Source organism: Sus scrofa, chromosome 3 (genome assembly GCF_000003025.6).
Source record: "Sus scrofa isolate TJ Tabasco breed Duroc chromosome 3, Sscrofa11.1, whole genome shotgun sequence".
Lineage (NCBI taxonomy): Eukaryota > Metazoa > Chordata > Mammalia > Artiodactyla > Suidae > Sus > Sus scrofa.
In genome coordinates this window covers 11,112,026-11,124,505 of record NC_010445.4, presented here as the reverse complement: position 1 = coordinate 11,124,505, position 12,480 = coordinate 11,112,026, and the positions used below count along the sequence as shown (strand labels likewise).

At 48.5% G+C, this 12,480-nt stretch overlaps 1 long non-coding RNA gene across 2 annotated transcripts in view; it reads right to left on the bottom strand.

Annotated features, from left to right (window-relative positions):
• LOC102165419 overlaps window positions 1–12,480 on the bottom strand; it is a 102,016-nt gene that overhangs the window by 66,831 nt on the left and 22,705 nt on the right. The window contains exon 1 of one of the 2 annotated variants that reach the window (XR_002342323.1): window positions 9,023–9,312. The exons of the other annotated variant lie outside the window; for it this stretch is intronic. This is a non-coding gene — a long non-coding RNA (uncharacterized LOC102165419). Of the gene's footprint in view, window positions 1–9,022; window positions 9,313–12,480 lie in introns of those variants that run through there. 2 annotated transcript variants of the gene reach the window in all.

Sequence of the window (12,480 nt, the reverse complement as noted above, 5' to 3'; positions counted from 1 at the left end):
GATCATCTCCAAGCATCACCACCACCCTCCATCTACAACACTCACCCAGTTCCCCTAGATTCTCCCTCCTAACTTGCTTCACTTACTTTAAGGACTATCGCACCCAATCTTCTTCTCTGCAGCTCAAGTCCAAATATCCGGACTTGATATTCATAACCCCCCTCCACGGCTCCCCATTATCCTAACAACTTCCTGGCCGTGGTGTCTGGGGCCCTCCAGGATCTCACTGACACTTGCTCTGGACTGTGCTTCTGGGTGGCACAAGGAACACAGAGGGGATGCAGCCCCAGTTCATCCTGGGTGTGGCCCTCAGGAAGACACCCTCTCTCCCTGACCCCCCCACACAAGGCAGCCTCTCTCTCTTTCACTTACAAAAAAAGAATTTTCATAATTCAATTATTTAGAATTTTCTGGCACTCTACTTCACAATCTGATTGCTGCGGCTCTGTTTACCACCGGGTGTTTGTATTTTGACTGTTTCTAGCTGGGCTCTGGGCATTCCGATGTTTCAATGATCAGATGTGTCCTCTTGCGTCCTCTGGTTGTATCTCCTTGGACCTCTCTTTGAAGCCCTCCTGTCTAGCAACTGGCTTTCTGGGTAACAATGTCAAGCAAGCATCTGGATGTCTTTAGATGGGGACCAGAGCCGGAAATCACTCCACGCGGTTGCCACTACCACCTCCCTGCTCCAGCACTCCTGTGGGCCATCTGGGTCCGGCAGGTCCGCTGGGACACAGGGGCCTCCCCATGCGGGGTCTAGCAGGACTGCTCACTGGGCACCTGCCTGGGAACACTTTCCCAGCTGTCGTCCCAGCCCTGCCACCCTGGCTCAGTGAGACACAGGTCTTTCCTACAGGAAACTTACATTAAACTGGAAACAGAAAGAAGCAACATGACCAAGTGCTTTTTATAGTCTACAAAGTGCTTTCACATGCACGCATCCCACTGCACCCCATAAGAAGTCTGCAAGGTGGGCGTGATTATAACCATCTCCACTTATAAATGAGGAACTTGAGGCTTGGAGAGAGGATGCAGGCTGCCTCCCCATCTCAGCTAGACAGCAGTGATGGAGCAAGGGACTCCAACTCAGACCTTTAGGCTCCAATGCTCTGCTTTTTCTGAAATACAGATATTTATTTAATGTGTGCACAGTAAGTGCTGAATGGTACAGAGCGCAATAACGACATGGCATCTGTGGGGGTTGTAATGGTCCAGGGATGTTTCCTAGCAGGGTGGCCCAGACTTGGACCATGAATTGCAAGGAAATGGAGGAGCAGAGATGAGGCTCAGAACTGGAGACGGGCCACCACTGTGGTGGTAACGCATACGTGTGCCTTCCCACATCCCCTATAGGCACTTCTGCCTCACACAGGTGGTCATTCTCACTCCCTCCACTTTACCCACCAGGAAGTCAAGGCTCAGATAAGCAAGGACTTGGCCAAGGTCACCCAGGCTATGGAGGGGAGGAGCCAGGGTGTGACTCCAGTGGGTCAGGGAAAACCTGGCCTGGATGCCAGTCAAACCACTGGGGAGAGGACAGGGTGCGAGAAGGAACAGTGGGGACCTGGGCCAAGGGAGAAGGCTGCATAGTGTGGACCTCACAGACGAAGGGCAGCGGACAGGTATCAGCACTACTAAGCACAAGTGTGGCTTTGGCCCAGTTCCAACTTTGGCTTTGCCAGGCCATCTGTAGCCTCCCTGGTGAGTGGGCAGGATAGAGAGATGGATGGGGAGTATGGCTTTGGAGAGATGGTCCAAGCTGGCTTCCACCCATCCAAGAGGACATGGTCACTGTGCTCACTGCAGAAAGTCGGGGTCCCAAGTCCCTCAGCCATTTTGTTCTGCTTCATTCAGCCTTGTTCTGCCTTTTTTTTTTTTTTTTTTTTTTTTTTGTGCCTCCAAAAATGTTGGGGGAGGGGCAGGGAGGGAAGATTTGTTTCCAATTGGTTTCAGAAAGCTGGAAGAAGACCTCTGTTTTTCCCAAGCACAGCGGAGACTGCCCACATCAAGACAGGGAGCGTGAAATCCACTCTAAGAGGTTCCGTGTGTCACCCGGATGGGGTCTGGTCCTCACTACCACCATCTCACATTTGGGCCCTTTCCCTGGACCAGAGTGGGGACCCTCACACTGCCAAGCTCCCCTGGCCCCGAAGTGGCAGCAGAATGGCCCAAGACAGATCATGGAGGCACCAGCTGGCAATCCCACAGCATTTGACATCTGTGGAGCCAGCTAAAGCCAACTTGGGCTTGTCATGTTTGCCTCTCCTCCTCCAGGAAGTCTGCCCTGACTGCTGCCACCCACAGGATCTCACAACATGGCAGCCCAACAGCCATGGTTCCAGGAAGCATAATTGCCATTTATGCTTGGTCAGACACTACACTGTACCTGCCACATTGTATGATTTTATGTCTTCCATTATGTTTTCTTATCATGTGCTATTAATTCTTTCAGTTACTTATCCAACACAAAGTTATCAGATGTTTATTTAGGACTAGCCCTAGGGACATGGGGGTGTCAGGAACAAGGAAATAGTTTAGACAACTTGCCCTCAAGTTGCTCACCAGCCAGACAGGTAAAGGGATGTTTAAAATTAAAAAGTACAAGTGCTGATCCAACAGAGAAAAGGATCTAAGAGCTTCCCAAAAGAGGTGATTTTTTGAGCTGGTCTGAAAGAGGAGTAAAAGTTCCCCAGCACAGACACAGGGGGCCAAAAGTACCACTGAGGGGCTGGAGTAGCAAAAGCAAGGAGGGAGGATGTGGAGAGCTGGGGAAAGTATAGTAATAACAATGCAGATATTTGCTGAGTATCTACTAGGTGTCAGGTCTTGTCCTAAATGCTTCACTGGTACTAATGCATTTAATGATTACAAAAATCTGATAAGGTAAGTAGGTGGGTACTATTATTGTTACTGCCATGCCATAGATGAGGCTATAGATGCACAGAGAGGTTAAGCAACCCACCTAAGGTCACACAGCTAGCAAACGGCAGAGCTAGATGTTGGCCTCAGTCTGGCTTCAGAGCCTGAGCTCTTAACTTTGATAAGGTACTGTCTCTCTGAGATGTATTACTGTGTCTCTTCTAGAGGGTAGTGAACACATTACAGCACAAATAAATTAGCTTTGCAATCTCAAATGATCAACACCATCTCCCCCTGCAACAAAAGACATCCTACCAGTCTTGTTCTCTCGTTTTTTTATGACTCTCCTCTCCCTAAAAAAGGCACAAGCCCCTTATAGTAGGGTCTGCCTCTCAGGGACCTCCCCCCACCCCGCCCGTCAACCTAAGGCTCCCGTTTGTAAACCATGTAGAAGTGGCCCCAGCCCCTGCAGTACTTGCTGGAGGAAAGGGTTGACTGAGGCCTCACCACAAGTCACCTGAGCTGCCAAACAACCAGAGGCCAGCCAAGTGGCGAGCCTGAGTGTGAAATTTTCCAACCCACCACCCCAGCCGGCTCAGCCCTGAGCCGGGCCGCCCCAAGAAAGATGAGCTCACGCAGGGTCTACCCAGCGTCTCACAGGCTCTGAAGTGCAACCAGTGCTGGGGTCCCTTCCAAATCCCTAACTCAAAAAACCTGTCTGTGAGCCCCGGCCACAGAGCATGTCCGCCACGCACGATCAGTGCTAAGGAATGGCACGCAAGGCTGGCTGGCTTCAGCCTAGGCCCCAAAGCAGGGCCCATTGCGTGGCCTCGCCACCAAGGCAGAACTGGCTTTGGGGACCATGGATGGAGCCACAGGTCAAGTTGATTAGCAAAAGCGAGGCTGGGGGCTGGAAGACTAGCAAAGATACTGAGAGGAGATGCTCAGGCCTGAACTGGGGCAGCAGCCACAGGGCTAAAGAGGAACAGAGCCCCCCACCCCAAGACATTGGGAAGGTGGTGCGGATGGTGCTTAGGTTTTCCAGCTGGGTTGCTGGGGGAGAGGAAACAGAGTGAAGGAAATGGGGGACCCAGACTGTGTGCCTGGGGGAAACGTGGAGAAGTTCTTGAGGTGGGCAATGCAGAGGGGAGAGAATGAGCTGAAGGATGATGGAAAGGGCAACTGGGAAAGTGTGGATTGTGAGGGGTCTGGAGCCACCCAAGCAGAGATCTTCAAAAAGCAGTTGGCCATTGGTTCACTTTTAGAAGGGAAGGCAGGGCTGAAGGTCAAGCCTTGGATTCCATATTCACTGGATTGAGGGTCAAGGCTTTGGAAGGAGATCAGATGGCCAAGGTGAACATCTAAAGCCAATGAAGAAGGGGTCCAGAAGGGTCATGGAGGGAGAGGGCTCCAGCCTGAGCTTAAGAGAGTTAAAGGACTAACAAGCTAAAGTTAAATGGAGTGGAGAGAAGCCAGCAGAGCAAAACCCCAATCCTTGGGAGGTGTGGGGTTCAAGAAGCAAAAAGCCAAACCAGAGTTTAGGCTGGGTGGACACAGAGAAAAGGCCACTAGGTGTAGAGAGTGGGGCACCCCCAAGAGCAAAGTGACCTAGAGAATCTTCTCCCAAGCACATGCCAAAGAGAAAATGTCCATGCATCATATCGACCAAAAGATGTGTACAAGAATGTTCACAGCAGCTCTATTCATAACAGCTCCAAAGTGGAAACAACTCAAATGCCCATCAATTGATGAACAGATAAACAAATCATGATATAATCATACAGAGGAATTGTTTCAGTAATAAAAAAGGAATGAGGATTTCCTGTCGTGGCGCAGTGGTTAACGAATCCGACTAGGAACCATGAGGTTGCGGGTTCGGTCCCTGCCCTTGCTCAGTGGGTTGACGATCTGGTGTTGCCGTGAGCTGTGGTGTAGGTTGCAGACGCGGCTCGGATCCAGCGTTGCTGTGGCTCTAGCGTAGGCTGGTGGCTACAGCTCCGATTTAACCCCTAGCCTGGGAAACTCCATATGCCGCGGGAGCGGCCCAAGAAATAGCAAAAAGACAAAAAAAAAAAAAAGGAATGAACTTCAGCTACATGTAATAACCTGGATGAGTCCCAAAAACATCTGGCTAAGCAAAAGTAGCCAGATTCAGAGCGGTACCCACTGCTTGATTCCATTTATGAAAAATTCTACAACAGGCAAAACTAACTTGCAGTGATAAAGGTCATAATAACAGTTACCTGAAAGAATGGGTAACTCTCTTGAAAGGGGTACGAAAGGGCCTCCTAAGGAACTGAGAACATTTTAGGTCTTGACCTGAGTGGTGGCTGCATCAGTGTAGACATATGTAAAATTCATCAAGCTGTATAACGCTGTTTGTAAATTTTACCTCAATCAATGTGCAACGTAGGAAAAAGCAGAGACCAGGTGACATCACGAAAGACAATGAAGTAGGACATTTAAAGAATCAGTCCCTCCACTGAAATAACCATAAATTGGCAAAGACTAATTTAATCAGCTTTGGGGGGACCCTGGAATCTAATCCTAAATCTATAGCAAACAGGAAGATGTTTAATGAAGAGAAAGGAAAGCTGTATTTCAAGCAGAGAACATGCACCTGACTCTCGCCCCTTATTCTCCAGCACTGTGGCAGCTATGGGGATGACAGACTGTGTTCCTGGTGTAACGTGATGATACCAGGGGACTAATACAGACCTTGTTCTTAAAAACTGTAATTGTGTGTTTTGACCTTTCTGGTAGGTTTCCTGAAGAATGGCTCTGAGGCTGACTCTTTTTATGCCCTCCCACCACCACACACACACACACACACACACACACACACACACACACACGGAGTGGTTTTCCAGGCAGCAGCAGCACCTGTAGAAAGATTTAAAGTCACATACACTTCATGCCCTCCTGGGGCAAAGGATGGCAAGCGGGACACATGACTGACAGAACCCAAAAAGCCTGAGAAGGAGGAGACAGAGAAGGAAGGTTACGGGGGAATAAGGGCCCAGAAGAGCATGGCACATACTGGAACAGAATGCAGTGTGCATGCCCAGGATGTAATGAATACTCAGAAAAGACCTGAGATGTCCCTAGGTTCCACCTCTGATGGCTCTGTGGGCTCTACACAAGCAGAAGGTGAAGGTTAAGGTAGAGTTGTAGGCAGCATGGCTTAGTCGTAAAGCAATGCCCCAGGCTCAGAGTCATCCTACCAAGACTGAAAGAGTACTATTTTTTTTTTCCTTTTTGGCTCCAGGCATTTAAGGAAATCTCAGTCAGGTTCACCTGCTGACCACTGAGATAATAAAACAGAGACTTTAGAGACCACACACAACAATGAATATGATACCTGCAAAAATAGTATGGGAAAGTCACTAAGCAAATGGATGTCAAAATCAACCAAAGCAAACTTTGAAGAAGAAAAAAATCTGATTCCCAGAATTACTAGAATATTCAAAATTCCCAGTTTTCAACAAAAATTATAAGGTATACAAATTATCAGGAAAGCATAGCTCATTCACAGGAAAAAAATTAATCAACACAAAGGAAGTCTGAGGAAGTCCATTCATTAGACTTACTAGATAAAGACTTTATTTTTCAGCTTCCCTTTGTGGCACATGGAAGTTCCTGGCCCAAGGACTGAATCTGAGCCACAGCTATGACCTAAGTCACAGCTGCAGCAACACCAGATCCTTAACCCACTGCACCACAGCAGGAACTCCTAAAGACTTTAAATGCATTTTTATGACCCACCAAGGTCATATGACTTTTCTGTTAAACTTCATGGTAATAAGATGAGAGAAAAGTTTATTTTTATTTTTTATTTTTATTTATTTATTTATTTTTGTCTTTTCTAGGGCTGCATCCACAGCACATGGAGGTTCCCAGGCTAGGGGTCTAATCAGAGTGGTAGCTGCCACGCTATGCCACAGCTACAGCAATGTGGAATCCGAGCCAAATCTGTAACCTACACCACAGCTCATGGCAATGCCGGATCCTTAACCCACTGAGCAAGGCCAGGGATCAAACCTGCAACCTCATGGTTCCTAGTTGGATTCATTAGCCACTGAGCCATGACAGGAACTCCAGAAAAGTTTTTTAAAAATAAAAAAAGGTAGGTTGCAGACACAGCTCGGATATGGCGTTGCTGTGGCTCTGGTGTAGGCTGGTGGCTACAGCTCCAATTCGACCCCTAGCCTGGGAACCTCCATATGCTGCAGGAGTGGCCCAAGAAAATGGCAAAAAGACAAAAAACAAACAAACAAACAAACAAAAGAAAAAACAAGCTAACAAAGAGATAAAAATTATTTTAAAAAGGAACTGAATAGAAATTGTAGGGCTGACATGTATGGTATATATATTTAAAGCACTAAAAGAAGAAACTGCCAACCAAGAATTTTTATACCCAGGAAAACAATCCTTCAAAAATTAAGGTAAAATTGAGGCATTCCCAGATAAACAAAATTTGAAGAAGTTCACTGCTAGAAGCCCTGCTCTGTGAGAAATGTTAAAAGGAGTCCTTCAGGTTGAAATGAAAGGACATTAGACAGTAATCTGAGGCTACATGAAGAAATAAACTCGGAGTATCCATCGTGGCTCACTAGTTAATGAATCCAACTAGGAACCATGAGGTTGCGGGTTCCATCCCTGTCCTCGATCAGTGGGTTGAGGATCTGGCATTGCCATGAGCTGTGGTGTAGGGTGGAGACGCAGCTCGGATCCAGCATTGCTGTGGCTCTGGTGTAGGCTGAAGGCTACCACTCTGATTCAACTCCTAGCCTGGGAACCTCCATATGCCGTGGGAGCAGCACAAGAAATGGCAAAAAAGACCAAAAAAAAAAGAAAGAAATAAAAAAAAGAAAGAAAGAAACTCCACGAAAGTTAACTACGTGGGTAAATATAAAAGCCAAAATTTTTTATAATTCATTATTTTTAGACTCAAGGACACAAGTAAAAGGAAGAAGAAGTAAAAAGATTTTCCATGCAAACTGCAAACAAAAGAGCTGGGATGGTTATACTAATATAAAACAAAATAAATCTTAGGTTGAAAAACTGCTACAACAGACAAATAAGGACATTATATATTAAGGGTCAGTTCATCAAGAAGATATAACAATTATAAACACTTATTCACAAAACAGAAGAGCCTCAAAATATATAAATCAAATATTGATGGAACTGAAGCGAGAAATAAACAATTCTACAATAGAGTTGGAGACTTCAATACTCTACCCTTTGTTTGTTTTTTGTTTTTTTAGGGCCGCAACCCCAGCATATGGAGGTTCCCAGGCTAGGGATCCAATTGGAGCTGTAGCCACCAGCCTAAGCCACAGCCACAGCAACCCCGGATCCGAGCGGCATCTGCAACCTACACCACAGCTCACGGCAACACTGGATCCTTAACCCACTGAGTGAGGCCAGGGATCGAACCTGTGTCCCCGTGGATGCGAGCTGGGTTCCTTAACCACTGAGCCTCGACAGGAACTCCAATACTCTACTTTCAATAACGGATAGACCATCTAGGCAAAGGATCAAAAAGGAAATAAAGAACCTGAACAAGATAAAACAATGGGACCTAACAGACCTACACAGAACACTCCAGTAAACAACAACTGCAAAATACACGTTCTTCTCTAGGGCACAGAGAACATTCTCCCAGATAGAACATACATTGAGTTACAAAATGAATTTCAGTAAAAAAAAAAAAAAAAGGGGGGGGATGTTCCTTTTTTTTATTTTTTTAAAGTTTTTGACATCTAATTGTTTTACAATGTTGTGATAATTTCTTCTGTACAACTGTGATGCAGTTATACCTGTACACACACCCATTCTCTTTCAGATTCTTTTCCCACACAGATGACCAGAGAATACTGGGTAGGGTTCTCTATGCTACAGGGCAGTCGCAGGTCCCTGTTGGCCAATCATCCCATATACCTCAGTGCGCATATGGCGAGCCCAAAGCCCCAGTCCATCCCTCGCCCGGCAAATTTTAAAAGACTGAAATCCCTTCTCTCACTACCACAGAACGAAGCTAGAAATCAATAACACAACGAAAACTGAAAAATTCACAAATATGTGGAAAGTAAACAACACAGTCTTAAATAGCTGATGAGTCAAAGAAGCAATCAAAGGCCAAATAGAAAACACTTACAATGGTTGTGGGGATGTCCTGCTCTCCCGGGGCAGGGCCTAAACTACGCCAGACGAGGGTTAGCTGCTGGCAGCGGGCGAACTAGGCGCTCTTCTGTTTCTGCCCCGGGGGCCTTGCCTCTGCTCCGGGCTGCCCGTTGGAGGCGTGCGGAGGGAGAGGGTGCTGCATCCGGCCTGACCTTGTCTCTGGCCTCCGGCCTCAGAGTCAAGGGGACCAGCGACCGCGGACAATCTTCCCACTTTCTCGAAGCGGGTCTCGCGAGAGACCAACTCCGCAGCAGACGTTCTCACTTCTCGCCTTCTCCACATGAATCTCGCGAGAGGTCCTCCCCTTATTGGGGAGGGCCGTCCCCCCTCCGGACTTCCATTCCCAGTCTGCACGTGAACGTGCTCAGGACTGGTCTCCTGCGATGCCGTGGAGCACTCCAGCTGGGCCCTCAGGTGCCTGAGGTCGAGCTGTGGCATGGTTTCCCTTTCCCAGCGAGCCCCTAGGGTCCCCACTGCGATGGTGCGATCCCTGAGCAGCTCTCTGGGGATCAAGATGGTAAGGGGACACGCCTGCCAGGCTACACCTCATCATGGTCGTCCTCACTGCATGTGGGGGGCAGGGTGGGGTGGCTGGCCAGGCACACATGTTTCCCCTTTGCCAGGGTCGCAGGAGGGTATGGGAGTGATTGTGGTGGGCCAGGCAGTTTGAAGGGGCACACACACACACACACACACACACACACACACACACACAAATTATGGAAGCTAGTAGATACATTCAGTAAAGTTGTAGGATATAAAATCAACTCACAAAAATCATTTGTCTTTCTATACACTAGAAATGAACAATACAAAAAGACATTTAAAGAACGATTCCATAAAAAATTAAAAATTTTTTAAAAATTAAAAAAAATTTTTAAACTGAAAAAAAATAATAAAGAACAATTGCAGGAGTTCCCACTGTGGTGCAGTGGGTTAAGAATACGACTCCAGCAAGGTACAGGTTTGATCCCACCAGCAAGGTTGGTTAAAGGATCCAGTGTACCCCACTGGCCGCAGCTATGGATCAGATTCAATCCCTGGCCTGGGAACTTCCATATGCTGCAGGTGCAGCCATAAATAAATAAATTTTTGAAAAGAGAGAAAGTCGGCCCAGTGGCTGGGAGTACAGGTTGGAGTTCAGGCCCTGTGTGAAATCCACATGTGGCATTCGGGCCACATGCAAAGACGTTGCTGAGCTTATCAGGACACAGACCTCCTTGGATCCTCTGCTAAGGCTCCTACAGATACCTGGGACCCTGGACCCCATCTCCCACCCACAATTGCCCAACGGATGTGAGGGCCTTAGCAGTAAGAAGAGGCATCTCCCATACTCTCATTCATCGTTCGTTCAACAAACCGTTTTTTGTGGGTTTTTTTTTTTTTTTTTTTTTTTTTTTTTGTCTTTTGAGGGCCACATCTTCGGCATATGGAAGTTCCCAGGCTAGGGGTCGAATCAGCGCTATAGCTGCTGGCGTACAGCCCAGCCACAGCAACTCAGGATCCGAGCCGCGTCTGTGATCTACACCACAGCTCATGGCAATGCCAAATCCTTAACCCACTGAGTGAGGCCAGGGATCAAACCTGCAACCTCATGGTTCCTAGTCGGATTCATTTCCACTGCGTCACGATGGGAATTCCCTCAACAAACATTAGTTGTCTGCTAGGCGCTAAGTCTGGCACTTAGATTCTCTATTAAGTAAACAGAAACAGATCCTTCTTCCCCCCAAAAAGGATATTAATAAAATAATTTTAAAATGTGATTTAAAGCTGTTGAAATGAAATAATGATGAGGGGGCAGTTGGTTTTAGGAAGATTGAACAGGGCTCCTCTGAAGAGGTGACATTGACACCAAGGCCCATGGTGGAGAAGGGACAGCAAGGGGCCTTCTCACTGCTGCTTCTGCAGGGCCCATCACTGGTTCTGGACCAGAGCAGGTGTTTGGTAAATGTTTAGAATACAAAAATACCCTGCTGAATAAGTTAACTGTTAGGAAATGTATCGGTCAGGGTTCTACAGAGAAACAAAACCAATAGGGGAGACAGAGGCAGAGACTGAGAGATTGATTTTAAGGGACTGGCTCTCGGGACACATGGATCTGGATCACCCTGGGGTGAACAGGGCCATGGCAGGAGCAGAAAGCCGCCTTATTAGACTCAGCCACAGCTCTGGGTGCCGGCAGCCCTGCTGCGGGCCCCTCAGATGGAGCAGAAACCAGAGGGAAAGGAACTGTGCTCTCCCCCTGCCCAACAGATTACTTGTCTGCCCCCGCCTGAGAATAAGGGGGCAGACCAGAGGCTGCAACAGTCACCCTCAAATCCTGGGTTATGAGCCGTTGGCCAGTGGGACATGTCCTGAGTTCCACTGCTGCTGGCGAGCTCCTGGCACGAGGTTGGCTTCCAACCTCAAGCTCTTGCCTCTTTCTTCTTCTCTACCTGGGGGCTCTCTGACACCAGGCAGCTTAATGGGTGCCACCCAGAAATGCCCCCAAAGAGCAGGTAGGTGCCCTGGCCTCCCCAGGAACGCTCTGCAGTTAATTCAGAGTAAAGGAAAGTGGAAATGCATTTCTTCAGTTGCATCAGCCACATTTCTAGTACCTAGTAGCCCCCATGCAGCCACTGGCTATCATACTGGACAGGATAAATTTCAAACATCCCCATCAGGACAGAGGGTTCTGTCGGGCAGCACTATCTCAGAGGGTCGCCGGGGGGGTGGAGGAGCCCTGGCTGCCTGCTCATGTTGGCTTTTCTCCTTCCCTGTCCCCCTCCCCACCTTACCTGTGCTTCCTGGGATCTTCTCCCAAATAAAAGACCTGCCCCCAACACATCGTCTCAAGCTCTGCTTTCTGGAGAAGCTAAATCAATGCACCTGTGACATCAGTATGAGGGCAGCTGGGGTGACTTGGCCACCACCACCCGAGAGCCCCAGAAGCATCTGAGGGGCCGTGTTCCTGACCCCTGAGCTGCTCCCGCCCCCCATCCTCAAAGGTGGCACGTGGAGGGACACCCAGAAACCAATATGTAGGGAGGTCAAGAGCCCTGGAACCAAAGGGTGAGCATCCCAGCCCCTCGTGCACTGAGTGGTGGCAGTGCAAGTCAGAGCTTCTGGGAGTCCCTTCCCCCCAAGTCCCACACAAAGTTCCCCTGCCCTGCTGTAGCCGGTCACTCAGGCACTAGCACTGCAACCCAGTGGCTCAGGGATGGGTGTTCCTTTCTAGGGGACGCTCCCCATTCCCAGGGAGGACCTGAGGCTCAGAGAGGGGAGGCAATGCCTAAAGGCCACACAGCTGCTGAGGAGCTGAGCTGGCTCCCGAAGCCAGCTCTCCTGAGACCTCGGCCCCCACTGCTGCTCTGAGGCAGACATGGGGATGATGGGAGTATGGGAGATGCAGGCTCAAGACAGAAGAGGCTGGCACTTCCCAGCTCAGGGGCT